This window comes from Heteronotia binoei, chromosome 5 (genome assembly GCF_032191835.1).
Source record: "Heteronotia binoei isolate CCM8104 ecotype False Entrance Well chromosome 5, APGP_CSIRO_Hbin_v1, whole genome shotgun sequence".
NCBI lineage: Eukaryota > Metazoa > Chordata > Lepidosauria > Squamata > Gekkonidae > Heteronotia > Heteronotia binoei.
The window spans coordinates 124488312-124516069 of record NC_083227.1 but is presented as its reverse complement, the minus strand read 5'-3'; the positions used below and the strand labels follow the sequence as shown (position 1 = coordinate 124516069).

Here is a 27758-nt window from a genome sequence, read left to right as displayed (position 1 = left end):
GCCTGAATTTCTTAATGGTATTGAAGAATTAAAATAGAGCTACCAACCCATACATAATTATTTGGGAAACCCACGAAACTGTATGACTAGGATTGTGCTGTATCATAACTATTTTAGCACATTCATTGCTCTAAAGCTAAGAGTGACACTCAACAAAACAGTAAATTGTATGCACTTAAATGGCATCAGAGGCTGGAGTGGACCTTCCAGCCAGGCTTCTTTCAAAAACATGTGTGTCATTAATCTGAACTTCTTTTAGCAAGAGACAGCAACATTATGAGGAAAGGATCTGAGATGTGTATTATGGTTGTCATTGCAATGGCCTTTTTAGGAATATTAAAAGAATTAACCACTCTGAGATATTGAGATCTTCTGTCCCACAGTACAATACTTTCCTGTTTACCTTCAAAGCAGACAAGCAGCACATTATGCATACAAGCTGTGTCTCCAGTGCTAACCACTTTATTACTTGCATTACTATTCAAGATCTAAATATTCCTTAGCATAATGCCTGGTTCTAGCTTCTAGCATAACAAGTGTGCATGTACAAAAGATTAGAATTAAACTTTGTGGGTCTTAAAGGTGCCACTGGACTCAGACTTTGACCTATGACAACAATTTGTTATCAACAAAGCCACAAAGTGATTTTTCAAGTACTTGACTCAAGAAAACTGTTCCGTCCACATTATGCCTATTTTTACTACATTTAGGAGCAATGCAACAGCCCTAGACTTAGCTTACCCGTATTAAAAAAATTACACCATTGATTTCAAACTGTGGAAACCAAAAGGTATCTCTTTTCACAGGTAGCATCCCCGCTACCAGCAGACACAGTATCAAAGGTTGATCTAACATCTATGTTTTCCAGAAGTAATGATTAACCGAGGCCGCTCTCCATGGAATTTACCTGGGGTACTGAAGGCACAAACACTTTGATTTTTACACGGGGGAGATCCGGTCCTACCTGCGCAGAGCCACCAATGGAGGTCCAGCCAGCTTCCTCGCTCTACAGTTTCTACAGCCCTGACATCTCATCTACTTCCTCTCCGACAGTACAGCAGGAAGCGTGAGGCAGAACTGGAATTTCCCCGGCCTATGATTGACAAGCCGACCAGCTAATCCCCTTTCCGCACAAACAACTCCTTAAGCCTCAAAGATAAAAAAGAGCTACAGACGGAGCACAGAGGAACGGAACTAGGGGAAGCCCAGGGGATGGCATAATTGGTATCTGCAGAGACCACACGAGCTCGAATGCTTTGCCCTGCAGCATTATCAAGGCATTAAAAAGTCAAGATTACCGCTCCTGTTGTGATCTAAGGCGTCGAGATACCTCTCGCCTTTCCCGCTGGCTGCAAAAAGCACCCTTTTTGAGGAGAAAGCCCCAGGGAACCCAACTGGGCTTGCTTGTCAGTAGGCAGCAGGCTGCACGCTCTCTGCCCTCTTTTGTTCGTGGGTTTGCTTTGGAAAAGGGAAAGGGGCGGAATTTGAAAAGGGCTCCTTTTTAGCATGGAAAAAGCTGCATTCTCGCATCACTGGATATTGTGCTCTGGCTGGCAGTGCAACAGCGGTCATTTGCAACTTATTGCCTTGAACACGCAAGATAATATCCCGTTGTGAAAGACTGCTGTAGTGCTGCTGCGGTATTACAGATGATGTGTGGACACAGCCAAAGGATGGTTCGTTTCCTTTAAAAAAAAAATCTGACTTTAATGTGTACATCAGCACGGAAGGATGGAATGCCCAGAGGTGACTTTATGTAGCAGAGACGGATGGATTTTATGGCAAGGTTGCTACCTCTGGGTTGGGAAATAACTGGAAATTTAGAGAGTGGAGGACCTCATTGGTATGTAGAGCCTTCGAGCCCACTCTTCAAAGCAACCATTTTCTCCTGGAGAACTGGTCTCTTTTGCCAGGAGATCAGTTGTAATTCTGGGAGCTGTCCAGGCCCCACCTTATGGTTGCCAAGTCCAATTCAAGAAATATCTGGGGACTTTGGGGGTGGAGCCAGGAGCAAGGGTGTAACAAGCATAATTGAACTCCAAGGGAGTTCTGGCCATCACATTTAAAGGGACAGCACACCTTTTTAAATGCCTTCCTTCCATAGGAAATAATGAAGTATAGTGGCTCCTTCTTTTGGGGCTCATAGAATTGGACCCCCTGGTCCAATCGTTTTGAAACTTAGGGGGCATTTTGGGGAGAGGCACTAGATGCTATACTGAAAATTTGGTGCCTTTACCTCAAAAAACAGTCCCCCCCCCAGAGCCCCTGATACCTCCAGATCAATTCCTCATTATACCCTCCACATAGGGAATAATGAAGTGCCCAGCAGTTTCTGGCGACTCTGAAGCGAGGGATTGGCGTCTCTACTCACGAGTTGCTGCCAACTTCTTAAAAGTAACACAGACATACCATCTCAAGAAGAAGCCTTTCCAATCGGAAACTGAAGCCTCCGGAGGTGAAAAGTCACATGGTGGTTTTGGGGGCTGGGCTTTCCCCCCGCCGGCCAGCTGACTGGGGGCGAGAAGGAGCCTGGGAAAGCAGAAGAATCCCCGCTGGAACCTGGGGATTGGCAAGCCTACCCCACCTGGAGGCTGGCAACCATTCCAGTTTCCACTATATAAGAGAGAACTTGGGCAGTTTCTTTTCCTGTCAATTCTGTTGCAAAGATGAGAAAACTGGTGTCTGCCAAGCCCCCCCCCCCCTCCACGGTACAGGCCTTTCCTGCATTTAATTACTTGAGGACCACACATCCTCTAAAACATATTATATACATATTAGATGCATTTTATAAAAATAGAAGTTGACAAATAAGCAAAGCGTTTCTTTGTAATAAAAATCCTTTTGTAAAGAATAATTTTTGAAAGCCTCAAATTCAGCACTGGAAGTGCGTAATGGGAGCACAGAATTATATAACACTGTTTTGCAAATTTACAAAATGAATGGGACTGTTGTTCAAGCCTCTGGCCTGTGGGGTCCTGCAAGATCCCATATTTCCCCGTGTTGGTTAACGTCTACATGAATCTGCTGGGTGAGGTCATCTGTAGATTTGGGCTGGGTTGTCACCAATATTTAGATGACATTCAAGCTCCCTGACGGATCCCTGAGAGCCTGTAGAAAACCTGGACTGGTGCCTGGAGACCATCCAGATTAATAACTGAAGGTTAATCCTGACGAGACATCTAAGCATAACTGATGAATGGAAGGCCTGACCCAGAATTTACCATGTCACCATTCTGGATGGGGTCTGTGAGAGAGCCAGGCTCAGTGGGCAAAGGGAACTACTTTGAATCCTGTCACGCCTTTACCCAGTACCTCAGGAGAACCAAAATTAACCTTGTCAGAAATAAATGATGGCACAGATAGCGTTTTAAGATCAAAACAAATAATAGGTTTTATTATATACAGATAGGCTGGGAAGGGAGGAAATAATATCAGAGGTTTATAATATTAAAAACTGTTGACAGGCAAAAAATCAAATTAGAAAACTTAAGAACACTTTATACTGGCAGGCTATTATTATTATATAAAAACAAACAGTGTTTCACTCAGCTGGACAACACTCAGTACATATAGATCTTTCTGAAGATATATTTGGCTTTTTGAATCTTCACATACTATCTCACTCCCTCACAGAAGACTGACTAAACTTGTGTAAGAACTTCCCACCACAGACCCTTTCCCCTAGTGCACTAGGTATCCCCTTGTCTGAAGAGTTATACCCTGACCTTGAGGCCCCTTCATACTGACACCTCAAACACTTGTGCCAAGTCCCCTTCCAAAGCTAAGATCTTTGTCTGACTTCTGGGTTTTCTCACAGACACAGGAACCTTTTGTCCCTCTCACAGTGTGTGTTTTGTGATCTCTGTTATAACCAGGAGCCTGCCCTTTTGCTCTGACAGAACCCCTCAGCAGAGTCTTTAACCTCTCTCTGCCTTGTGACATTCTGTGCCACAACTCTGAGAGTCTTCTCAGAAAGAGCCACTGTTAGCCCCTTCTCACACAAACAGCAACTCTCACAGACAAGAGCTCTGTTCAAACAGCCAGCTCTGTCTCAGACTGTCTCACTCAAACTTCTCAGTCTGATCTCCACTGGAACTCAACTGAGGAGATACCCCCCCACCTCCTTTAACTTGCTACATTGGTTTTCATGGAGGTGGTTAGCCAATCACAGTGAGTGTCTCAACTGTCACTCCTGCAGACTGCTTTCCAGTCCATCATAGGGTCATATGCCCCTTGAAGAAATTTGTCCATGGTCCAGGATGCTCTTGGACTCAGTCCTATTGCTGAATAAGTAAGTGGCAGCTGTGCCCAGAAGACCCTTTTACCAGCTTTGATGAGTTAGCCAGCTGTGGCCTTTCATGGGCAGAAATGATCTGGCCACTGTGGTGCATTGATCAAGTCTAGATTAGAAGAAGAAGAAGAAGATATTGGATTTATATCCCGCCCTCCACTCCAAAGAGTCTCAGAGCGGCTCACAATCTCCTTTACCTTCCTCCCCCACAACAGACACCCTTTGAGGTGGATGGGGCTGGAGAGGGCTCTCACAGCAGCTGCCCTTTCAAGGACAACCTCTGCCAGAGCTATGGCTGACCCAAGGCCATGCTAGCAGGTGCAAGTGGAGGAGTGGGGAATCAAACCCGGTTCTCCCAGATAAGAGTCCGCACACTTAACCACTACACCAAACTGGCTCTCCATTATATTACTTTAATGCACTCTGCCCTGAGCTAGATTGCCCAGGCTAGCCCAGGCTTGTCAGATCTTGAACACTAAGCAGAGTAAGCTCTGGTTAGTATTTGGATGGGACCACCAAGAATACCAGGATCTCTACACAGAGCCAGAGAATGGCAAACGACCTTTGAATGTTTCTTGCATTGAAAACCTTACAGGATCACCATACATCAACTGTGACTTGATAGCAAAAAAAATTAATGTGCTCTGTGGAGAAACGCTATTTGGGGCATGTGTTTGTCTAGGAGTTGGCTGGAGGAGTCTGTCAAACTGGAGTCAAATTTCGGCCTAGTCTCTTCCTCCTCCCTCCTCCCCTCCTGTCTGGAAACAGCAATTCTGAGGAGGCCTCCTAGAGAGACAGGAAGTCTTTCAGGCTGGTATCCCAGAAGGCTGCAGGAGGGTAAACCAGTTCCTGGGTGGGAACTGCAATTTATATTGGAGATTTTGGGCAGGAAGCAGGCAGTTAAAAGTTGGGAGTTCGGTTCAGTTAGTCATTCTAGCAACAGTCGGAGGAAGGTATGGTCAGGCTTGCAACAGTCCAAGTGAGATGCCTGCCCTGCATGTCATCCAGTTAGGGCAGAACAGCAAGAGAAAGAGAGTTTTTTTCCCTACTTTGATTTGTTTCTTCTGTTCACTTTTTTTTTTTTAAATGCCTGTAAATATTTAAATACTGTAAATAAATATTTTGTCTGTTTAAAGTGGAGTCCCTCTGTACTACATAGTTCCCCCAACCGCTTGGAACGCTAGGAGTGGGTTGGGGAATCCCTAGGATGGAGAGAAGTGGCACAGCAGCTGATTGCCAAGTCTCCAGTAGAGTCCAAAAGATCCCTAGGAAGCCCCAAGAAGGGTTCTTAGTGAGTTCAGAGGGAGGTTAGGAGGCTGTCCTGCCTAACCAAAGCCCAGAGAGGGACAGTGGTGGCAGCGAATACCCAGAGGCAGCAAAGTGGAAATGCCCCTTCAGGTTAGCATACCAGGAAGAGCTGGGCAGGGCCGGGGCCAGCTAGCAGATGCAGGGCCGGTCCACCACATGCTCTGTGGGGCTGCCCTTTGAAAAGTGTTCGGAAACTTCCATTGGTGCACAGGTGTAGCCAGGATGTTCACTTAGGACAAGGGTGGGGAACCTCTGTCCCAAGGGCCATACGCGGCCCTCGAGATCACTTGGTGTGGTTCTCGGGGATTGCTGGGCCGAACTGAGTCATGTGGCAGCCTCTCCTGGCTGGCCAGCGAGAATCATGGGGCCCAGCCATGCTGTGCAGCAGCCTCCCCAGGGCCAGGCAGGAATCACAGGGCCCAGATGTACTTTGCAGCAGCCTTGTTGGCTGGCCAGAATTACTGCAGGGCCTGGAAAAGTTACTGTCACAGTTCGGTTTACACTTGACTATTCCAGACGGTGTGGCCTAGTATGCTAATGAGTGTGTGACCTAATATGTTAATATTAGGGGATGTGGTCTAATATACTACTGAGTTGCTGCTGGACTTTTTCTACAAAAAAGCCCTGGACCTATGTATTTGCCCAGGGTGCGCCAGATTAGGCTCTCCCCACATGACTTCAAATAGAAAAACAATTATTTGCATTAATTTTGCTGGCCTGAATCATTCTCCCTTGGTGGAGCACTGTTTTTAAGTTGATAATTTTTAATGGCCCACGAATGATGTTATAAATATCCATATGGCCCTTGGCAGAAAAAAGGTTCCCTACCCCTGGTTTAGGAGGATCATAGGGACAATATCACTTCAATCCTGGCTAATCCACACTGGTTCGCAGTCTGTTTCCAGGTATAATCCAAGCACTATATGGTCTGGGACCAACATATCTAAAGGATAGCCTACTCTCTTACAAACTTACAGGACCACTACGTTTATCTTCCAAAGCACTACTTTGGGATCCCCCACCTTCTGAAATGACACAGGTGGCAACTCAAGATCTTCTCAGTTCTGGCAACAAAACTCTGGAACTCTCTCCACAGCGAGATTCATTTGTCCCCTTCAGTTGCCATCTTCTGCTGGCCGGTGAAGGTTTTTTCATACGGCATTCCTTCAGTGCTCTCTCCTTCCTGCCCAATGTTAATTGTTGTTTGCAGTTGTAATGGACTAAAGCAGTTAGCTTGAGTAAGCAAGGAACAGCTTGCTCTGATTGGCTGAGCCACAGCCATGGGTACCAAATGTATCAGTTTGTAAAAGGCTTGGCAGTGTGTGTGTGGGGGGGGGACACCTCAGAGTTCAGTTCAGCTTTAGCACTGAAGCAGTTCAGAGTTGGGAGTTAGCTTTGAAGGAGTTCAGTTGTGACAAGCAACTGGGAAGGAGCTAAGGACAGCCAGTGGACTGAGTTCCTTGTAAGACAGAACTGATTTTTGGGTTTCTGTCTGTGAGAGAGCTATTTGGAAGAAGGCAAAGCCAAGCTCTTTCTGTGAGGAAACTCTCTGAGTGGAAGCAGAGGAAAACTGAAGGCTGTGCTGAGGAGATCTGACAGTTCATCAGGAGCCCTCTGTCAGATCTCCTCAGCATAGCCTTCAGTTTTCCTCAGGGCAGACTCCTGGTTCAATTAAGAACACACCAACACACTGGAGAAGAGACTGGATCCTTGTGGCTGAGAAGAATCCCAGGAGACAGACAGGGACAGTAGCTGGTTGGGACTGAGACACACAGGATTGAGGGGTTTGTGAGATAGAACTCAAGGGTGTGAGTCCTGAGGTATCACTCTAAGGTCTGGGGTATACCTGTATGCTAGTGAGAGAGTGTGTGTGGGGATAATTCTGGCACAAGTCAGATAGTCCTCGGTGTAAAAGACAAAGAGTGTGTGACCTTTTTTTATTTTATAATCCTCTGATTAGAGGGTTTCCTAGTGCTAAGGAAGCACTGCCTGCCTGTTTAGTGCCTGTTTGATAGTTTTATAGATCTTAATCCTGCCTGTAGTTTTTATTAATACCTCAGCCTGCCAACATCTCTGCTGATTAGAGATTGATAGTTTTACTTAAACGCCTGCCTGCCAACTGATTTGATAAATACCAATCAATTGCTATTATTTCACTCCCTCCCTTGCCTTTTGTAAATCAATAAATATACTTTTTGTTTTGAATTCGAAAATGTCTGGTGCTTAGTTATTTTCTGACAGGATTTTATTTGGTGTGCCTGAGGTACTGGGTGAAGGTGACAGAAAAATTCATAGTGGTCGCTTCCCCCCAAGCTGACCCTGACAGTCCATCACAATAGTAAACTTTTGTATGCATTTAAATTCTGATGTTGTTTTAATGATGTGCTTATTGTTGATTTTAATGATTTTTAAGATACAATTTTCTTATGTATGTTTTTAGTTTGTTAGCCAACTTGGTGGACCTCATTATGGCAGAAAGGTGGGATATAATTTTGTAAAATAAATAAATGGGAGAGTTTATCAAGCTGTTTCCCTCACTCTACCACAATCCACCCAACAAAGTCAGTTTCACTGTCATTGTGATTTACTTCATTTTTCCATAAACAAAATATTATGCTTTGAATTAAGGCAACATCTGGAAAAGAAATGTGAATACATGGTGTGGAACTGGAGAGACATCAGCCTAAATTTCCTTTATAAGTACTATTCTGAGGCCAAACCACCAAAACCCAAGTGTGCCACCCTTAGAGAACGGGTGATATGCAAATGTAAATAACAACAATAGGTGATAACAAGAGAGAACTAGATGAAACAGATGGCCCCAGAAGTCAGACAATTTATCTTTCACATTCCAGACTTTAGTTCTGTAGAAATTTCCCTAAAGAATATATAAATACAGAAGAAATTTCCTTTTCTGTTGAAAGAAATGACCCTAGCAACAATCTGCAGTTTCTGTATGTATCTAAATTGCTGCCTCCCCCACATCTTTGGACAAGGGCAGACAGCAAAGAGAAGAAAAGGGTATGTTCACAGTTAATTAAAACTGTGTTAAAGTAATTAGAGTATTAGATTAGGATGTGTGAGAACCATGTTCAAATCTTTACTCTTCCATGGAAGCTCACTCTGTGACCTTGGGCCAGGTACTCTCCCTCAACAACCTACCCTGCCTCACAGGGTTGCTGTGAGGATAAAATGGAGGAGAGAAGAACAACATCAGCTGCCTTGGATCCCTGTTGGGGAGAAAAATGAGGTCTAAATATCTAACTAAATATATGCATAAATATACATTTTGCCAGTTGGATGCTCACTCTTATGCCACTTAGAATAACTAGCTGGAAAATGAATCTAGAAATTTTAACTCTGTTCATGCAGAGCCTGTAGGATCCTGTTTAATTTATATCCCTTTGAGGACTTAGGTCCCACCTCTTCAGTGTTCTTTACAACAGCCTCCCAACTTCTGTCTAGGATAAAAGGACTCTGATCAGCTACATTTCTCCTCTACTGTGAGTCACTCTTGAAAGCTTATACCCCCAAACTCTTGTTTGTCTCTTAGGTGCTACTGAACTCAGATCTAACTGTTCAAAATTCAAGTGTGCTATGGACTCTTTGAACACAGATTATTTATTTTTAAAAACCTTGTAAGCATTTATTTCAAACAATTTGCAAAGTGCTGAACAGCAGAAACAATTAAGATAAGAGCAGCTGTAAGAAAATAAAACAAATCGAAATCTTTAAGCCAACAGTTTTTAAAGTGTATCAAAACAAACATCTAACTGATGCTGTCCAAACGTATACCTGTTTCAATTCCACTTGCTTCAAAGTATAATAAAAACAGGTAAGTATTGGTATTCTTTTCTCCCATATGAATCCAACATTTTCTGGAAGGGGGTTAGATTTGGAAAGGGCTTAAATGCCTCCCCCCCCCCAGCACAAAGCTCTGATTAGATTCAGAGCCATACATGTGCCCCCTGCTCCTCCTGTTGCAATAAAGTAAAAAAAGGGGTGGGAGGAGATCCAGTAAAAGATTTCACATATGACATGCGCATGGAAGCTTATACTAAAAAAAAAAAAAACTTTGTTGGTCTTAAGAGTGCCACTGGACTTAGTCTTTGTTCTATTGCTTCAGACCAGCTTGGCTACCCACCTGAATGTAATTTGATGCTTTTGACTACAACTGGATCTCATGGATTTCCCAGGAGACCAAGTTCCATATTTATAGAGCCACCTGTGACAGTAATGAATGGGTTAAGGAGAAAACTAAGGATGCATAGAGCCTGCATCAGATGACCTGAGGCTGGGGGCCAGAGTGCTCGGAGCTCTCAGAAGTGATTGACAGCTAACGGCTGAGGGCAGTCGTCTGAGGGAGACAGCTGAAGAGGGCAGTTGATTCTGAGAAGGAGCTGAGACAGGAGCTGAGGAGAGTCTTTGAGAGAAGCAAAGCTCACTGCTAGCTCTATATAAAGACAGCCAAGGGGCTGTGTGTGACAAAAGGAGAGTCACAGTGAAGACCTGAGAGGTCACAGACACATATACACTCCTCTTAAGAGCTAAAGAGGTGGTTGAGGGAAAAGATGTGGGTCTAGAAGTCTGAAGGGCTGGGAGTAGAGGCACCAGCCGACTTAAGAGTCTTGGCACATTACACCCAAGAGGCCAACCTAGAATAGTGTTGGAGAGTGGAATCTATATGAACTGTGAAAGCTGAGAGACCTAAGTGAAGAATATATTATAAAGCCTGAAACTACTGAGAAACTGTTACCTGCTTGAGATACAATATAGCCCATGTAAATATCTCCCTTTCCCCAGTTGAAGACTGTGTGTGTATAAATAAATATCTGTGGTTTACTTTAAAGTTCTCTGGTGCCTGTATGTTGGGAAAACCATCAAAGCTGCTGTGGTCCTTTACAAACTGAGTTTATATCCCTCTGAAAGCAAAACAAAAACCCCGAAGAGACTAGTGTTGAGAAATCCATATTATACCCACCCCTTGAGTTTAACAGTCCTGAGGTAAAATTTTAAAGGACGAACTGAGGAGGAAGAGGGGCTGGGGTAGCCGAAAGCCATTTATAGAAGTGATCCAGTGAGACCGCGAGGTACGCTGTTATACAGAGAAAATCTTGCTCCTTACACTTGTGCAATAAATCTCCTGTAAAGTCATCCTTTCCCAAGGCCAACAGGGACACTTGAGTGTTTATATGGAGTGTTCATATGGAGAACGTAAATATGTTCATATGGAAAAGTACTACCATTTTCCACAAGTCCAGGTGGCTGACAGAGGTACTAATTAGGGCTGGGTTTATTGAGGGCACATATTTTGGTTGCTTGGCAGGTCTGTAATTAGATAGGTACAATCTTAGGAGAAGCGATTGAGCTAGGTTTGCCAGTCTTCAGGTCCCAGTGGGAGTTCCCCACTTTTGCAGGCTTCTTCCCGCCCCCAGCCAGCTGGCCAGTGGCCAGAAGCCCTGCCTCAACAGCCCCCATGTGCCTTCAAACCTCGAAGGCTTAAGAAGACCCTGGGAACAGCTTTTTTCCTAGAAAGGTGCTCTATGCCTTTAAATCTTAGACCAGGCTGCATGTGGGGCAAGCCTGCAGAACAACATGCCTGGTGGAAGTGAAGGGAAGGAGTCCAGGAACTGCGTTGGTTTTATAATTGTCTCAGAGGCCCTTTGCACAGGAAAGGGTAAACTAGAACCTTTAGTTTCCTTGTGCTAGTCTTTAGAACTTGGAACTTCAGCAACTCGTGAGTAAATTGCTCTAGTGAGACCACATAAGTGTGGAATTGCAAACTTTATTTTGGCTTCTGTGTTTGTGTGTGTGTGTGTGTGTGAGAGAGAGAGAGAGAGAGAGAGTACAGAGAAGGTGTAGCTGATTGAGGTGAGGATTCTGGGGAACTCTACTGCTATTTTTTAAAATGTATTTATTTTAGGGAATATGAAAGTCTCCTGGCTCCACCCCCAAAGTCCCCAGATATCTTCTGAGACAGCAACCCTACCAGAACTCCCTTTGGAGTTCGATTATGCCTGTCACAACCTTGCTATTGGCTCCACCCTCAAAGTCTCCAGATATTTCTTGATTTGAACTTGGAAACCCTAGACTGAGCTTTGCCTTAGGATCCTTCTGTACTTTGTGAGAAGTATTTGAAAACAACAAACCAGTAAAAAAATTAAATGTATTTCAGCAGTAGGTATTTAGCAAAATTCAACAGGTAAGAAATGTGAAACAACCAACAATCCAAAACAACTTAACATCACATGTGGCAGGAAAATGTTCTCCATAAGAGGGAAAAGTGGGAGATGTATGTCCAATAACAGGTATCTTGGCTGGTGAGGAAAATCAAACTGAATATATGAGTCACTTGTAAATATACCTGTAAACAGTGTTTTGTATAAACATGCCTCAGGATGGAAAAGCAAGGGAAGTGAGTCTCTGCAGAGGGGATTTCCATAGAGTCCCATTTTAAAATTGCTTGTAGGAGTCTATTTCTTAGTATTTCCAGCCAATATTTAATCTTTAAAAGAATTCTAGTCTTTTACTACTTTGATCATTTGTTCTTGTCAAATGTTATAAGAAGTGCTGTGTGACAAGTTACAAATTCTGAGCAGTACTACCCATAGACATGTAAAGGCAGAGCAAGGAGTTGTAAGAAGACTGACAACCTGATCTTAAAACTCGTTAAGCAAACATACATGCTTAAGTTAATGAACGCCATCTTATCAGGTATGCTGGTACACCATGGAATAGAACTGGGGCCTAGGTCGTACTGACTTCATCATGCTTAGATCAAAGTTCTTTACATTAGTATTCTATTGATTAATTTATCAGTGCCTGTGCTGATGGTTGCCATTTTTAAACTCCCAAATTATGGAAAGGCCATAATACAAAATGAGATATTAGCTTAGTGCTATCAAAATACAGTCATATTTATCTAACCCCATGGTGAAAATGAGTAGAATTATTTAAGAAGGACCAACACCTAATAAATAAAAGGTTTGGCAACTGGCAAGAGTTTCAAGGGAAGGTCCTTCCTGCCCCCCTTTTGTACAAATCTGGGCAGAGAGTTTCACATACAGAGAGAGAAATTCCCTTGTCTTGCAAAACTGCATCCATGATATGAGGCTGATTAAAATTGTTGTGTATCAATATGTTACAGAATTCAAATAAAATGGCAAACACATCTGTTGTAATTAGTCATCCATGTGAAATCTAGTTCTCCTTAGGTATTTTTAATAAGAATTTAACAATGTATATAATATCCATCCGCACTAAGGAATTAGGAATAATTCATACAAATTATAGACACAACCCTACTTGAAATGGCCTTATTTTAATTATCTACGTCAATTCAGCATCACAGTCTTTCTTGTTCAGGTCATAGTATTAGAATGATAAGTGTAAATAACAATATAACTTTATTCAAGAATGTAATTACAACAATGCCTTCAGCACTCAGTACCCTTCACAAGAGGCATTGCTACTCAAATTTAGATTTTTATAATTGATTGAGAAGTTGTTAATCTCTTTATAATACTAATAATTAACATTTTCAAACACAAATGAAATGTGTTTAGATATATACCAGTCAACCTCAAAGCAAGCAGCAGAGGTGACGTTTGAAATCCATTTCATTAAAGCACTCTCAGTTCTTCATGTCAATACATTCTTGGCCCAGTGTGGTATATTGGGATTTGGGAGATCCAAATGCAGATCCCCACTCAGTTGTGAAGCTCAGTGGGTCCAGGGCTTTTTTTGTAGCAGGAACACCTTAGTATATTAGGCCACACACCCCTGATGTAGCCAGTCTTCCTTGAGCTTGCAGTAGGTCCTGTACTAAGAGCCCTGTAAGCTCTTGGAGGATTGGCTACATCAGGGGGGTGTAGCCCAATATGTAGAGGAATTCCTGCTACAAAAAAAAAGCCCTGTGGGTGACCTTGAGCCAGTTGCAACCTCACCTACCTCATAGCAGTGAGAATAAAATGGAAAGGGGAGGCAACCGTGTGTGCTGCCTTGAGCTCCTCAGAGGAAGGGCAGGATAGAAATAAGGGAGAGACAGAGCAACTTAAAACAGTCAACAGCATCAAAGATTGTTGACAGACTTTGTTATACTTTAGGTTGTTTACTTTTTTCCGGATCAACATTTCAAGGAGTAATTTCACAAACAAAAGGAGTGGGCATGGCTTTAAAATAAAAGAGCTGGTGATCTCCCTGAGTGGCAGCTACCAAATCTATGCTCATGGTACTTGCCCTGGAATAAGCTGAATGCTACTTTAAAAGAGCTGCAGTTACTCATCTTCTGCTGCTGCAACATTCAATGTGACTTCAGCTATCTGGGGTTTCTTCCCCAGCTTTTTGTTAATTGAACAATTATGTTGCATACTGCTGAATATAGTCGGATAGTAGGCTAGTATAGTGAGTACAATACAGTAGGATATTTAGGAAGTCTTTTGTCCTTAAATCTCCATACTATTTCCTCAGTACTTCTTCCATTCTTCGAATAGAACACACACATTAAAATTCAGGTTTTTTTTCTTTTCATTCCCTCATACAATAATAAAAGAACATTGCTCTTAATGTTCCCTTATTAATACTATCTACAAGGCTGTTTAAATAAATATGTTTAGTACAAAGCTTCTGTCAGGAAGCAATAAACCTGGAGATCAGATTGAACATAAAATCACAGAAAATATACACTATAACATAGCTCAAGATTTAAGAGGGTTACGTTCTGACTTTGTTGTGCTGAAGAAAAGCAGAAAACAAAGGTTTCAATTCCAGTGTTCAGATTTAATACATATGCAACAGGCTGACAGAGCTATTACCCCCCACCCCCACCCCATGTCCAAATTCGGGGCAAAATATCCTCTTCTACTACTCACTCAGGAAAGTAAAAGAGAGGGTCCAGAAGAGCCTTCCAGAGAGCTTTAATCAACTGCAGGCAGGAAGGCACACCCAAGCTTACTTTTAGCGAGGAAACGGGGAATTCCCCATGATGGAGGCCCTAGACAGCCCTTTGGTGTGTTTGTGTGTGCGTGTGTTTGTGTCTCTGTGTTTTGAGGACTATCCAAAAGTAATTGAAAGGGTTCTCCTGTAGCCCAGAGGGGTATGCTGAAGTACGTCACTGTTTAGTGAATAATGCATTAGAGGAAAGCGTGATTCAGTTCTGGAATCCCATAAAGACATGCATATTTTATGCCAAGGAAGGTCTATTATTCTCACCACATTCCTTAAATGGCTAAGAGCTGCTTCCCTAGGAAAAGCATGCGTTATAAGGCTCTGTGTTGTCCCTTTTGAGGACCAAAAAGTTACTGTATACAGTCAAATCCAAACCTGTTCTGTGGAATAAATGAGTTTTATCAGTTCCATTGCACTACAAATAAAATGAGTTGCCAATTGGTTGTCCTAAGGCAGACCTCTTGTTTGCAAGACATCTTGGGTCAGTTGCCTTGAGGGCTTTTGTCACCACACTCCCCCTTCCCCCAATAGTTTATGAACACTGTCATGCTATTGTTCTTTGATGCAGTGTTCTCAATGTGCTGATCTGTCTCCTGTCAGAAAGTCCACAGGAGGAGATGGGAAGAGGAAAAAGGAGGGCAAGAGAGAAAGATCATGGAGTAGCCCCATACTTTAAAACAGGGGTCACCAACCCCTGGGCCATGAACTGGTCCCAGTCCCTGGCCTGTGAGCAATTGGGCCATGAGGCAGAGGCACGTCACTGCCCCTTTCGTCTGCCCAAGACCCAGGCAGATGAAAGAGGCAGCTCAGCCTCACTCCAAGGCTGCTTCCTCTTGCAGAGCAGCCGCGCCGCCCCTTCAGGAGCAGCGCTGCTGTGACTTTCCTACCCCTCATTTAAATGGGAGGAGGCAGACTGGCCACTTCTGCCTCCTGGCCGCCTAGTGGGGAGACGGCAGAAGCAGCCCCATCTCCCCCATTTAAAGACACCTATGGGGGCAGGGATGGGGTGCAGGCAGGGGGCAGCCTGGGTGGCAAAAAACCCAGCGCCGACCCCTCCTCCCATCCATGGAAAAATTGCTTTCCACAAAACTGGTGCCTGGTGCCAAAAAGGTTGGGAGCCACTGCTTTAAAAGGAAAGAGAGGTAATAATTCTTGCTGCTTAGAAGTGCCACAGTGGATATGTTGGGTTTGCATCAAGGAAATTTGGGGTTAAAATTCATAGAGTAGAAGGCTCAGAACCGGTAAAAGAGAGACAATTGTCAAAGGTGAGGTAGGTAAAACTTGAGACTGGAAGCAGAATTCCTTATTTTAGCAACCTCTTGATTTTCCGTAGGCAACTGTTGTTTTAGCCCTCACCTACCCCTTTTTTTCCTGCTGTTTCTAGAACCAAGAATAGAACTACTGTACCTGCATAGTTCTAATATTGACAGTTGCTTCCAGGGCTGCTGAGAGTCACAATGGACCCTCTGGAGAAAGATTCCACTTCCCTGCATATGACCCTGATATAAACCATGTATCTTATTTTGTAATTTTATATTTATACACACATACATTTATGTACCAACATAGGAAACACTTCTTACATATGATGAAGTGGGCTATAGTTCACAAAACTTCATGTCACAATAAATGTTTAGTAAGGAAATCAGTAAGAAATCTATTTAAGTTTACCGTTATATCTTTACCTAGCACAAAAGCAAGGACAAATTGATAATGTGGTGCTGCGTGAGAAGTACTTGGATCATTGGATCAATTTTGCTGATGTATGTTATTTGTCATATAAGGTGAAGCTTAGTACCTACAGTAGCAAAGCAGCATTTAAAAAGAAATATTAGATGTTCCATTAGAATATTAGATTTCCTGAACAGTATATAAAATGTAACTGAACCAAATTCAGGGGGAAAGTATTCTAACTTCTGTTTCACATGTGTAATCACTAAAATAGATTAACATTCCATTACCAAGCATGAAAACAGATGGGGCAGAGGATCCTTTTACTACTTTGATAGATCATGGGAAAATACTCACATACACCTCCATTCGGTTCATAATATTAACAAGGGTTTGCTGCTATATGACTATTAAGTATGTTTTAAGTTGCCAACCAGGAATGAAAAGGAATAGAGACTATTATTGACAAATAAGTGTGTGGGGGTGGGGAATAAGAAGCAGGGAGAGAGAAATGAAGGCATATCACGAAAGGATAGGGTTGCCAAGTCCAACCCCAGAAATATCTGGTGACTTTGGGGGTGGAGCCAGGAGACTTTGGGGGTGGAGCCAGGAGACACTGGGGTGTAGCTAGGGGGGAGGGGGGAATGGCGCCGGGGAGAGTGGTGAGCCGCCCCGTCTCGGAGCGGGCGACGCTGCTGCGCAGCTACCGCCTCTTCTCCGCTCGCCGTGGCTGCTCCTCCGAGATGGGCTCAGCCTGAGCCCATCTTGGAGGAGCAGCCACGGCAAGCGGACAAGAGGTGGCAGCGGCGCGGCGGCCTCGTCCGCTCCGCCTCTGGGGTGGTATCGGAGGGGGGGTGGAGGTGGGCCGGGGGCATGGCGAGCTGCGAGTCCGGGTCCTAGAAGGGCCCAGATTCGCGGCTCGCCATGCTCCTGGCCTGCCTCCACCCTTCCCTTCTCTGCTGCCGCCGGGGAGGGGGCGGCAGCGGCACGGCGCGGCGGCCTCGCCCGCTCCTGGATGAGGCGGCTCACCATGCTCCCCGGCGCCGTCTCCCCCCTCCCCCCTTCCATTTTTTGGGGGGGAGCGGGGGAAGAGGGTGGAAATCCTGGGGTCCCCCGCCAGGGCGGGAGGGTTGGGAAGCGTATGAAAGGAAGAGATCAAAATGAAGGAGAAAAGTGTGGAAAAGAGGAATTATGAAAAGAGGTGATTTTGCCTCTTGCAGGTAGGAACACGGAGAGCCCACTATTTCCAAGCTGGTACCATTGGTTCCCACCTTGAAAGAGGTAATTTTGCCGCTTGCAGGGCAGGAGCCAGGGGCCTTCACTTCTCTCCGCCCCCCCCCCCCCCAGCCATTTAATGTTTCCCTTTAAATGTTTGGAGAAAAGCTGGGGGATGGGAGCTGCATCAAGGACATGATGACACCCCTCCCAAAACACCCCCAACCCAATTGCCCCACTAGGGACAAAATTGAACCCTATGACTTGGGCCCCAGGAATTTCATCCCTTCAGTCTCCCCTTTGGTGGATCTGGTTGCTTTACCGTCAAACTATTCTGAGATGTTATTAGGCCCAGAGGACTACTCTGCTTACACTGGCCATGCAATCAATAGTATTATATTTCAGTTTTGAAGCTCATATACACTTATTTGCTAGATAATCTTGAATTAATTTAATTGGTTGTAATGGCATCAGTTGCTTATAAGCAACCTATGGTACAACTCTGTTGTAATCAGTTTATTTCTGATGTTTTCTCACTTGCCCTTTTTAGAATGTTCCTCAGTTTAAAACCTATTTAAGACAATATTTTCTTTTTGTACTGTCTCAGCAATTTTTTTTAAAAATGTATGCACCTAGAAGGTAGTGACTTTTAAGAAATTACATCTCTTAAGAAAAGAATCTCTTTTATTTTGTATAGGGAGGAATAAAAATCAAAACATCAAAAATTCCCTGCAACTTGTGTGTCTCCAACTATATTGCTGCTTCTGTTGTAAGGAAAAATAGATCAACAGATAACTGAAACAGGGATCATGTTTTCTTTTAGGAAATCTGTGTTTGGATCAATTTGCAGGTTTTTCATAACAGCTACTTGCTTTGTTTGTTTGTTTGTTTTTGGTTTTAATATCACATTGAAAATATTGTTTTTACTTGTGGGGGGGAAAGGATGTGCACTTTGAAATAAATATCCAAAATTCTCCTTTGCAAGATGCAATTTGAGCGACAGTTTACTTTGGAATGTTGACTAGGGTTACCAGCTTTTGGTTGGCAAATACCTGGAGATTTTGGGGGGTGGGGCCTGAAGAAGGTGGGGTTTGTAGAGGGAAGGGAGTTCAATGGGGCGTGATGCCAAAGAATTCGCCTTCCAAAGCGGCCATTTTCTGCAGGTAAACTGATCTCTGTCACCTGGAGATCAGTTGAAATAGCGGGAGGTCTCCAGCCACCAGCTCAGGGTTGGCAACCCTAATGCTGACCACGATGAACAAGTCCATGATCCATTGCCTTGTCAGAGGCTGTTCAGGTGCTCAAATAAGAAGTGTTGTGTCTCATCACCATTCCTCAATTTCAGTTTTAGTTCTGCTATTTTTCTTTCAGGACTTTCCCACGGCTTACCCATCATGCTGCTGTACAATAACTAAGTGCACAGCAGTCTGTAAGTAGGCTATGGGAGCTGACTTTGCTTGCTCACCAGTAACAATCCATAGGATTAGGCTTGCCAATCCCCAGGTCCCAGTGGGGCTTCTTCTGCTTTCCCAGGCTCCTTCCCGCCCCCAGTCAGCTGGCCGGTGGGGGGAAGCCCTGCCCCCAGAGGACCATGTGCCTTTCCATCTCCAGAGGCTTCAGTCTCCGATTGAAAGGCTTCCTCTTGGGATGATGTGTCTGTGTTACTTTGAAGAAGCTGGCAGCAACTCGTGAGTAGCGAGGCCAATCCCTCGCTGCAGAGTCGCCAGAAATGGCGGGGGGGGGGGGGGACGTCTGCTGAGCATTTCATTATTTCCTATGTGGAGATTGATTCTCATAGAGTATAATGAGGAATTGATCTGGAGGTTTTGGGGGCTTTAGGGGAGCTTTTTTTAGAGGTAGAGCCACCAAATTTTTAGTATTGTATCTAGTGTCTCTCCCCAAAGTACCCCCCAAGTTTCAAAATGATTGGACCAGGGGGTCCAATTCTATGAGTCCCAAAAGAAGGTGCCCCTATCCTTAATTATTTCCTATGGAAGGAAGACATTTAAAAAGGTGTGCTGTCCCTTTAAATGTGATGGCCAGAACTCCCTTGGAGTTCAATTATGCTTGTCACACCCTTTTTCCTGGCTCTGCCTCAATGTCTCCTGGCTCCACCCCCAAAGTCCCCAGATATTTCTTTAATTGGACTTGGCAACCCTACATAGGATCTGTGTGGCTGCCAGGGGTGGGGGTGGGGAGCTGGACTGCTCCTGTGCTTTTACTGGTTTAATCAGCTGAAAGTGATGTTTTTTCTGGGTATGGAACTAATGCCGTGTTAACAGTGTCAGTTGATGACAGAAAAGCAGACGCTATGGAGGGTGGGAAGCAGTTGGCAGACCTAGATATATTCACATTCTTTTAATTCACTGACAGAAGGCCTGTTGGAAAACACAATGGTAGTGCTTTATATTATGCTCTGGGGCCATGTTTGTTATCAGCAGTGAGCAGGGCCAGCCCTAGATTGCCTGGCAGCCTAGGCAAGGCTAACTTAAGTCACACACACTCTGCACTGAGAACAGTTTGGTGCCCCTGAGAGGCTGGTGCCCTAGGCAATTGCCTAGCGGCCGAGCTGGCCCTGGCAGTGAGACACTTTTTGATTTGTAGCCCTTCTTCAGTTATACCAATGAGGTTTTTTCCATAGCGGTGCAAACCTTTTAGGGCCAAATTACATGTCGTGTGATTAGGGTTGATGCACACACAACTTGTGGGCTAACATGTTTCCCCAGTCCAATGAATCAGAAGACTGGAGAAAATGGCTGCTTTGGAAGGTGGATTCTATGACATTATATAATTATATCCCATCGAAGCCCCTCCTTCACCAAGCCACACCCTCCTCAGGATCCACCTCAGACATCTCCGGGTATTTCCCAGTCTACAGCTGGCAACATTATGTGTGACGATTGATTGTCATCAGGGCCAGTGCCAAGGGTTCTGGTGCCCTAGGCCCCGCCCCCACCCTGCCAGACATGGAAAGGCGAGGGCACTGAGGCGGGGTGCGTATGAGCTCCTTGGAGCCTGCCTTCCCTTGCAAGGATCATATATATTTCCCATTTCCAATGAGGCATGTTTCCCTTGCAAAGGAAGGCAAGCTCTGAGGAGTGCACGTGCTGCTGTTCCACCTTGCTGCTTTTGCCTTCCTGGGTCTTTGAAGCCTGCCTTTCTTTGCAAGGGAAGGCAGGTTCTGAAGAGCACATGCACCACCCCGTGCTGCTCCTTTGCCTTCCCAAAGGCAAAATTACATAAGAAACTGTTGTGTCTTATTGGAGATCTGGTGTGTATATTGGCCAAAGTGTTTATGTCTCCAGAGACTCAGGTTCACTTCCTGCTTGCCATTAAACTCACAAGGTTAGGCCAGCCATTCTTTCCCATCATAAACCAACCTTTCAGGATTGTTACCAAGAGTATAAATGGAGGAGAGTAGAATCCTGTGTACTGCCCTGAGACAGGAGCAGGACTGAGGCCATCGGTACAAGGAATAATGCACATTGTAGTCCTATGTATATTGTAAGACTGAGCCCCAAGATCACTCTGTTACATTCTCCCCATCCTCCCAAAAGTGCAGCTGACAGGAGAAGCCATGGCACTTCATTTAATTGAGAACTGATTTACATTTACAGTGCAAACCTTTTATTTATTTATTTGGTAAATTTATATTCTGCCCTACCCCGCATGCAGGCTCAGGGTGGATTACAACACAATTAGCAGTTAAAACAAGAACATTAAAAACAATAAAAATAATCCATAAAACAGTTAGATCTGCTGTTTACAGAGCAGGAGACAAAATAATTCACAACAATTTCCAGCTGGTTGATAAATCGATTGATATTACAGTATGACTGAGCCTCAGATACAGCAAGGGAGGCCAGTTTGATTTAATTTGGACAACTGCCTCAGTTGAAGGCCTGTTGGAAGAGCTCCATCTTACAAGTCCTACGAAACAGCAATAAATGTAGCAGGGCTCTACCCTCCAACGGGAGCTTGTTCCATATTTTAGGTTAATGTGGGGCTCACTGGTGGGTCAGCAAAGTGTATTTTAATAATCTTTTCAAAACCCCAAACAAATGCTAATTTGGGTATTTAAGCTTTGTTTATTTGAAAGGAAAAGCACCATATACAGTATATTTCCCATTTCCAATGAGGCATGCTACTGGGACAGACCTAGGAAATTTGCCCAACTATGCAAAATATAAAGGAGAAAACTGCAGACTTCACTTTTCTCACCACAGATAGAGTCAGATTGAATGTGGAGAACCAGGGCTTTTTTATAGAAAAAGCCCATCAGACATTCATGTGCATATTAGGCCACACCCGCTAACTCCAAGCCAGCCAGAACTGCATTCCTGTGCGTTCCTGCTCAAAAAAAGCCCTGTGGAGAGCTAACAAGTAACGGAGAGTCTCCAATTCAAATGGATGTCCACTATCACACACTTGTGCAAACAGAATTTGCTTCTCTTCAAAGTGACGTGGTGGAGGAAAGTGCCATCAAGTTGCAGCCAACTTTTGGCCACCCTGTAGAATTTTCAAGGCAAGAGACGAACAATACACTTTGCTTAACGAAAACCTCACTATACTACAGCGCATGTCCTGGCACATTGCTTGTGCAGGTGATCTAAACCATAGCCTAAGACTGGACTCATATTACTATGGTATAAAATACATGACACTCCTGAAAGCCCTTCCACACTATGAAAAATCAGGCATTAAATATTACCACCAACATCCCTCTCCATGGAATGAATGACATCCAGAGGAGGATCAGCCTTTGAATTGCTGGAAACTTCTTTACTTCCATCTGAGGTATCTTTTGGCTGGCAATAATAGGAGCGTAACTCTGGCCATTATAAAGTTTATATTCTATACTCTTAGAATCAGGCAGGCAAAAAAAAATAATTCTGTACTTTACTTGAGGACTATAGATTCTATTTGCTTTGCCAAGGTGCCTTGGGGCACACAGGCATTCTTACTTTGGCACAGGACCAGGCTTACTAGGAACATCTCAAGGGGGCAGGCACAGGTCAAGTCCCAGGAGCTGCACTGCAGGAGTCAGTTGGTTGAGGCCCTTCAGCAGCAACCATGATCTGCATCAGCTCATCAACACTGCCTTCTCCTGCACTGGCACTGGAAGCAACGGACAAAATGATGCCCATCATCAGCTCCCTTTAAGCTGTGGAGTCCTGTGAGCAAAAATTCTACTTTGTGAGCTACTGACGTTAAAGTTGTAAGCTACTGCATAAATAAGTTTGCTCTCTGGGGCTCACACTAACTCAGCTTAGAGGGAATACTGATTGCCAGCCATTGACTGGCCACTCCTGGAATCATTGGAAGGCTGGAACTGCATTGCTCTTAGAGTGTTCTAAGAATTCCTCAGATGTCTATGGCTTTTACCATTGATTTGGGAAATTCTTAGAGCATTCACTGGCACCATGACATCACTTCCAGGTATGAAGTCGGAAATAAGTTATAACACTGCATGATGCTGGTTCCACCCCTCCCATTTTGCTCCCACTGCTCCATAGATCAGCAATGATAGCCCAGAGGCTGAGGTAGGCAACCTGGGCACTGTGGTTTGAACTGAATGACCCTTTCAGCCAGAGCAAGAACACACAGGAATGCACAGGAACGTAGTTCTGGCTGGCTTGGCATCAGGGGGTGTGGCCTAATATGTAAATGAATTCCTGCAGAGGTTTTTCTATGAAAAAAGGCCTGCTTGCCACATTAACTCATATCCTTCAGTTGTTGTTGTTCAGTCGCACAGTCGAGTCCGACTCTGCGACCCCATGGACAAAGTCATGCCAGGCCCTCCTGCCGTCCACCATCCTCCAAAGTCTGCTAAAATTCATGTTTGTTACATCAGTAACACTGTCCAGCCATCTCATTTTTTGTCGCCCCCTTCTTCTTTTGCCTTCTGTCTTTCCCAGCATCAGGATCTTTTCCAGTGAGTGCTCCCTTCTCATTTGGTAGCCAAAGTATTTGAGCTTCAGCTTCAGCATCTAACTTTCCAGGGAACAGTCTGGGTTGATTTCCCTTAGGACTGACTGATTTGATCTTCTTGCAGTCCAAGGGACTCTCAAGATTCTTCTCCAGCACCGCAGTTCAAAAGCATCTATTCTTCTTTGCTCAGCCTTCCTTATGGTCTAGCTCTCACCGCCATACTGGGAATACCATCGCTTTGATTATACGGACTTTTGTTGGCAGGGTGATGTCTCTACTTTTTATTATACTGCCCAGGTTCGCCATAGCTGTCCTCCCAAGGAGCAAACGTCTTTTAATTTCATGGTTACAGTCACCATCTGCAGTGATCTTGGATCCCAGAACTGTGAAGTCTGTCACTACTTCCATTTCTTCCCCTTCTATTTGCCAAGGTGTGTTGGGGCCGGATGCCATGATCTTAGTTTTTTTTTTATGTTGAGTTTCAAGCCTACTTTTGTGCTTTCTTCTTTCACCCTCAACAAGAAGTTCTTTAGGTCCTCCTCACTTTCTGCCATTAGAGTGGTGTCCTGCAGTAGCTGCTCCAGTTGGCTTGTCCCTGGGTCATTTAAATTTCCCAGTTTGCCTCTAGAGACCTCCTCTCCCCATTATTCTTTATGAGATCTTTGAAAAACAAGATTTCTGTATGAAGTGTGAGCAGGGGACTAACTGAAGCATCAGAATGAAACCTGTGCCGAAGAATTGGGTGCAGGAGGTAATGCTGAAGGCTTCTTGTAGCTCCCATTGACATCAAAAGTGGGGTGTTGTTGTTATTTGCTTACCCCTTCATTTGCTCTGTTTGGTTGCTCTGGTCTGAAAAAAAGCAGATGAAGCACAGGGATGACGCTTTCTGAGCACAGGGAGGAAGTTTTGGTCAGATCAGGGGATTTCCAGAACACTGTGATCCCTGATGTTTATGCAAATTATGCACTCAGATTAGCCTGGTGCATTTGAAGAGGCCCTGAGAATAACAGAAGACACTTGCTCTGGGGGAACAAGAAAGAGAAACAAGGAACAATGGGAAAGGGTCCAAGATAAAAATCCAAAATAGGACAGGAGGAATGGAAGAACACAATTTAAGGATTAGGAATGAAGACTGTTTAAAAAAATACAGCACAAATCTTGGGGAAATGGCTTTTTTTTTTTACTAAGTGAAACTTTCCTATAGAAACCCCCAGTGCTGGAGCTTTTTCCATAATGGACATACATACAGTATCAAAAGGCCAATGGCTGATTAAAAAAAAAAAACCCTTGAGAAAGTCCCCCTGATGACATATGGGTGGGAGGTGGCCCTTCTAGCACTCTGGCTGGAGCTGGCTTTGGACTGGGAGATACAGGCGTGGAGACTTGGACAGGTACAAGAAATGGGATAGCTGACAACTGTGCCCCACTGGTTTACTGCTGTTTCTGTAATTCTAAGATTGGGTTGCTGGAGTGCAACATGCTGTGTATGGGGCTGCTCTTTAAAGCCACTCAGATTCTTTAGTTGGTTCAAAATGTGGCAACCCATTTCCTATCTGGGAGAAACAGGTTTATTCAAAGGAAATAAGAACATAAGAGAAGCCATGTTGGATCAGGCCAGTGGCCAAAAAAACCAAGTGTCATCAGGAGGTCCATCAATGGGGTCAGGACAGTAGAAGACCTCCCACTGTGCCCCCTCCTCTCGAACACCAAGAATATAGAGCATCACCTCCGCAGACAGAGAGTTCCAACAGTATGCTGTGGCTAATAGCCATTGATGGACCTCTGCTCCATATGTTTATCCAACCCTCTCTTGAAGTTGGCTATGCTGGCAGCCATCACCACCTCATGTGGCAGTGCATTCCATGTGTTAATGACACTTTGGGTGAAGAAATACTTCCTTTTATCAGTTCTGACTGCTCAGCAATTTCATTGAATGTCCACGAGTTCTCATATTGTGAGAAAGGGAGGAAAGTACTTCTTTCTCCACTTTCTCTATCCCATGCATAATCTTGTAAACCTCTATCATGTCACCCCTTAGTCGACGTTTCTTCAAGCTAAAGAGCCTCAAGCATTTTAACCTTTCTTCATAGGGAAAGTGTTCCAACCCTTTAATCATTCTAGTTGCCCTTTTCTGCACTTTTTCCAGTGCTATAACTTATAATATCTTTTTTGAGGTGCGGTGATCAGAATTGTACACAGTATTCCGAATGAGACCGCATCATCGATTTATACAGGGGCATTATGATACTGTCTGATTTGTTTTCAATTCCCTTCCTAATAATTTCCAGTATAGCATTGGCTTTTTTTATTGCAGCCGCACACTGTCTCAGCATTTTCAGTGAGCTATTTACCATGACCCCCTTGGTCAGTATCTACCAGTTCACACCTCTAAAGTGTTGTATTAGCTCCCAGGGATTGCTTCTAGGCTCAATTTAAGATGCTCATTTTGACCTATTAAGCTCTTGTGTCTGGGAACCCACACAACAGATGGACCATCACTTCAAATACACACCCACCTAACAACTATGCTACTCTTAGCTAGGGATGCCAGTCCTCAGGTGGGGGTGGGGGAATCTGATTTTGCAAGCTTTTGCCCCACCCCTAACAGTGACTACCAGCAACCACGCCACTCCCTTCCCTCCTGAAAAATTTAAAGGGCCCTCCAGCTGATTGGTGAGAGCACATGACCCACAATTCATCTGGAGGGCCCTTTAAATCTTGCAGGAGGGGAGGGAAAGGGGCAGCCACAAGCTGCACAATTGAACTCCAAGTGGCAAATTTGCTGCTTGGGGTTCAGGCTTACACAGCCCCCACTTGCAAAAAGCATTTAAAAGGTCCCTTTAGATACTTTTTGCAAGTGAGGGCTGTGTAAACCTGAATTTCAAGCAGCAAATTCACCACTTGGTGTTCAGGTGTACAGGGAGCCAGTGCACCTGCACTAAGTGTCCAGCTGCTTCATGTTCCTCTGGGTCTTAGGCTCAAAGCATTGACCATGAGACGTCTGTAATGAATGTCAAATGAATCAAAAGTAAGTTTGCAACTTACAGATGTGCACACCTGAACAGCACATATTCAAGACTGGTACAGCACAGACATTGCCTGCAGTTTTTGATGCAATAATTCATAAGAGGTGACATTATCAGAGACTGTAAAACAAAATATTGCAAGCGTGCTAATATTTTAAGCATGTTTTATTTTAAGTAAAAAATCTTTAATTGTATGTGCCCTTTATAAAGTTTATATGTCCGCTACCTGGCATTACATTTTATGATACACATGGCCCGGCCCAACAAGGTCTCATTTATGTCAAATCCGGCCCTCATAACAAATGAGTTTGACACCCCTGGTCTTCATAAATTTGCATAGCCATGCCTGGAGTGAGAGGAGCGATTTGTAAAACTCTGTGAGAATTTTCTGGTTGAAATTATTGTACTGGTGTCCCCATGAATGAGAAATATGATGGTTTTGGAAGAGGCGTGGAGCACTGAATTGCTAAGAGATCCATGATTGATAAAGGTGTATAGCCGAAACCTGTCTCTCCGTTCCGTCTGAGGCTTCTCTCCGGTGACTGACGCTCTGTGAGGATTGCATTGCAAGATTACGTTTGGAAATTTAGAGACTTATGTTCAAGGACTTGAGTAGTAATTTTTGTTATCAGTGAATCTTTGTCTGATTGATATGTACTGTACCTTTAATGGTTGCTGATAAATTGTTTCGATTTGTTACTGTGTTACACAGTAGTTTTGACTTGTACTACATTCTTACTGTATATCCTCTAGTTTATATTTAATGCTGTATTGGAGCAAGAGGAGGCATGACCTAATCAGTTTGGATGACTTCCCCCACTGAAAGAGAACAAAGCAGCCAGAGGATTTAATAACAGATCACATGCAGAAGTTTCAAGATTTAATTTTGGCTTTGGAAAAAAAAAACAAATGATGGGGTTGAAGACTGGGAGTCATAATCTCCCATAATTCTAAGGTCTTTTGTCTTGCTACCTACCACAAGCACTTGCAGGAACACAGTCAAGTTAGTTATTAGGGGATAACCCCTTGGGTATATAAAATCAGTAGGAAGCTGACTTCCGGGTTACATCGCCTTGAGCTCAGGGGTGTCTGCAGATCGTCCTCCTGTGGCACCTTTGAATCAGGCAGCTGGAGGGGGGGCCACAGACGTGGCTCCCCCATAGGAAGACCCTGGAGGGGTTTTCTTTCTCCATGGGACTTTTGTGGGAAGTTAGGGGCACAGCGGTAGCTGCTCCTGTCCTTCTTCATGTCTCGAGGCTCCGCTGCCATGATAGCTGACGCAGCAGAAAAAGGTGATCGCCTGACTGCTTTCTTTCGCTTCTTTCAATAAGCTTTTGATTTATTGCTTCTCTACCCCAAGCATGGCAATT

At 44.2% G+C, this 27758-nt stretch overlaps 1 protein-coding gene across 4 annotated transcripts in view; it reads right to left on the bottom strand.

The window, feature by feature from the left end:
* The window catches only part of TNIP1 (TNFAIP3 interacting protein 1), a 96211-nt gene extending 81650 nt beyond the window's left edge, over nucleotides 1-14561 (bottom strand). The window contains exon 1 of one of the 4 annotated variants that reach the window (XM_060240305.1): nucleotides 14470-14561. The gene's annotated coding sequence lies outside the window, so the exon portion shown is untranslated. Of the gene's footprint in view, nucleotides 1-964; nucleotides 1089-14469 lie in introns of those variants that run through there. The other 3 variants (XM_060240302.1, XM_060240304.1, XM_060240303.1) reach the window with 3 other exon arrangements.
* Between the last annotated feature and the right edge of the window lie 13197 nt (nucleotides 14562-27758).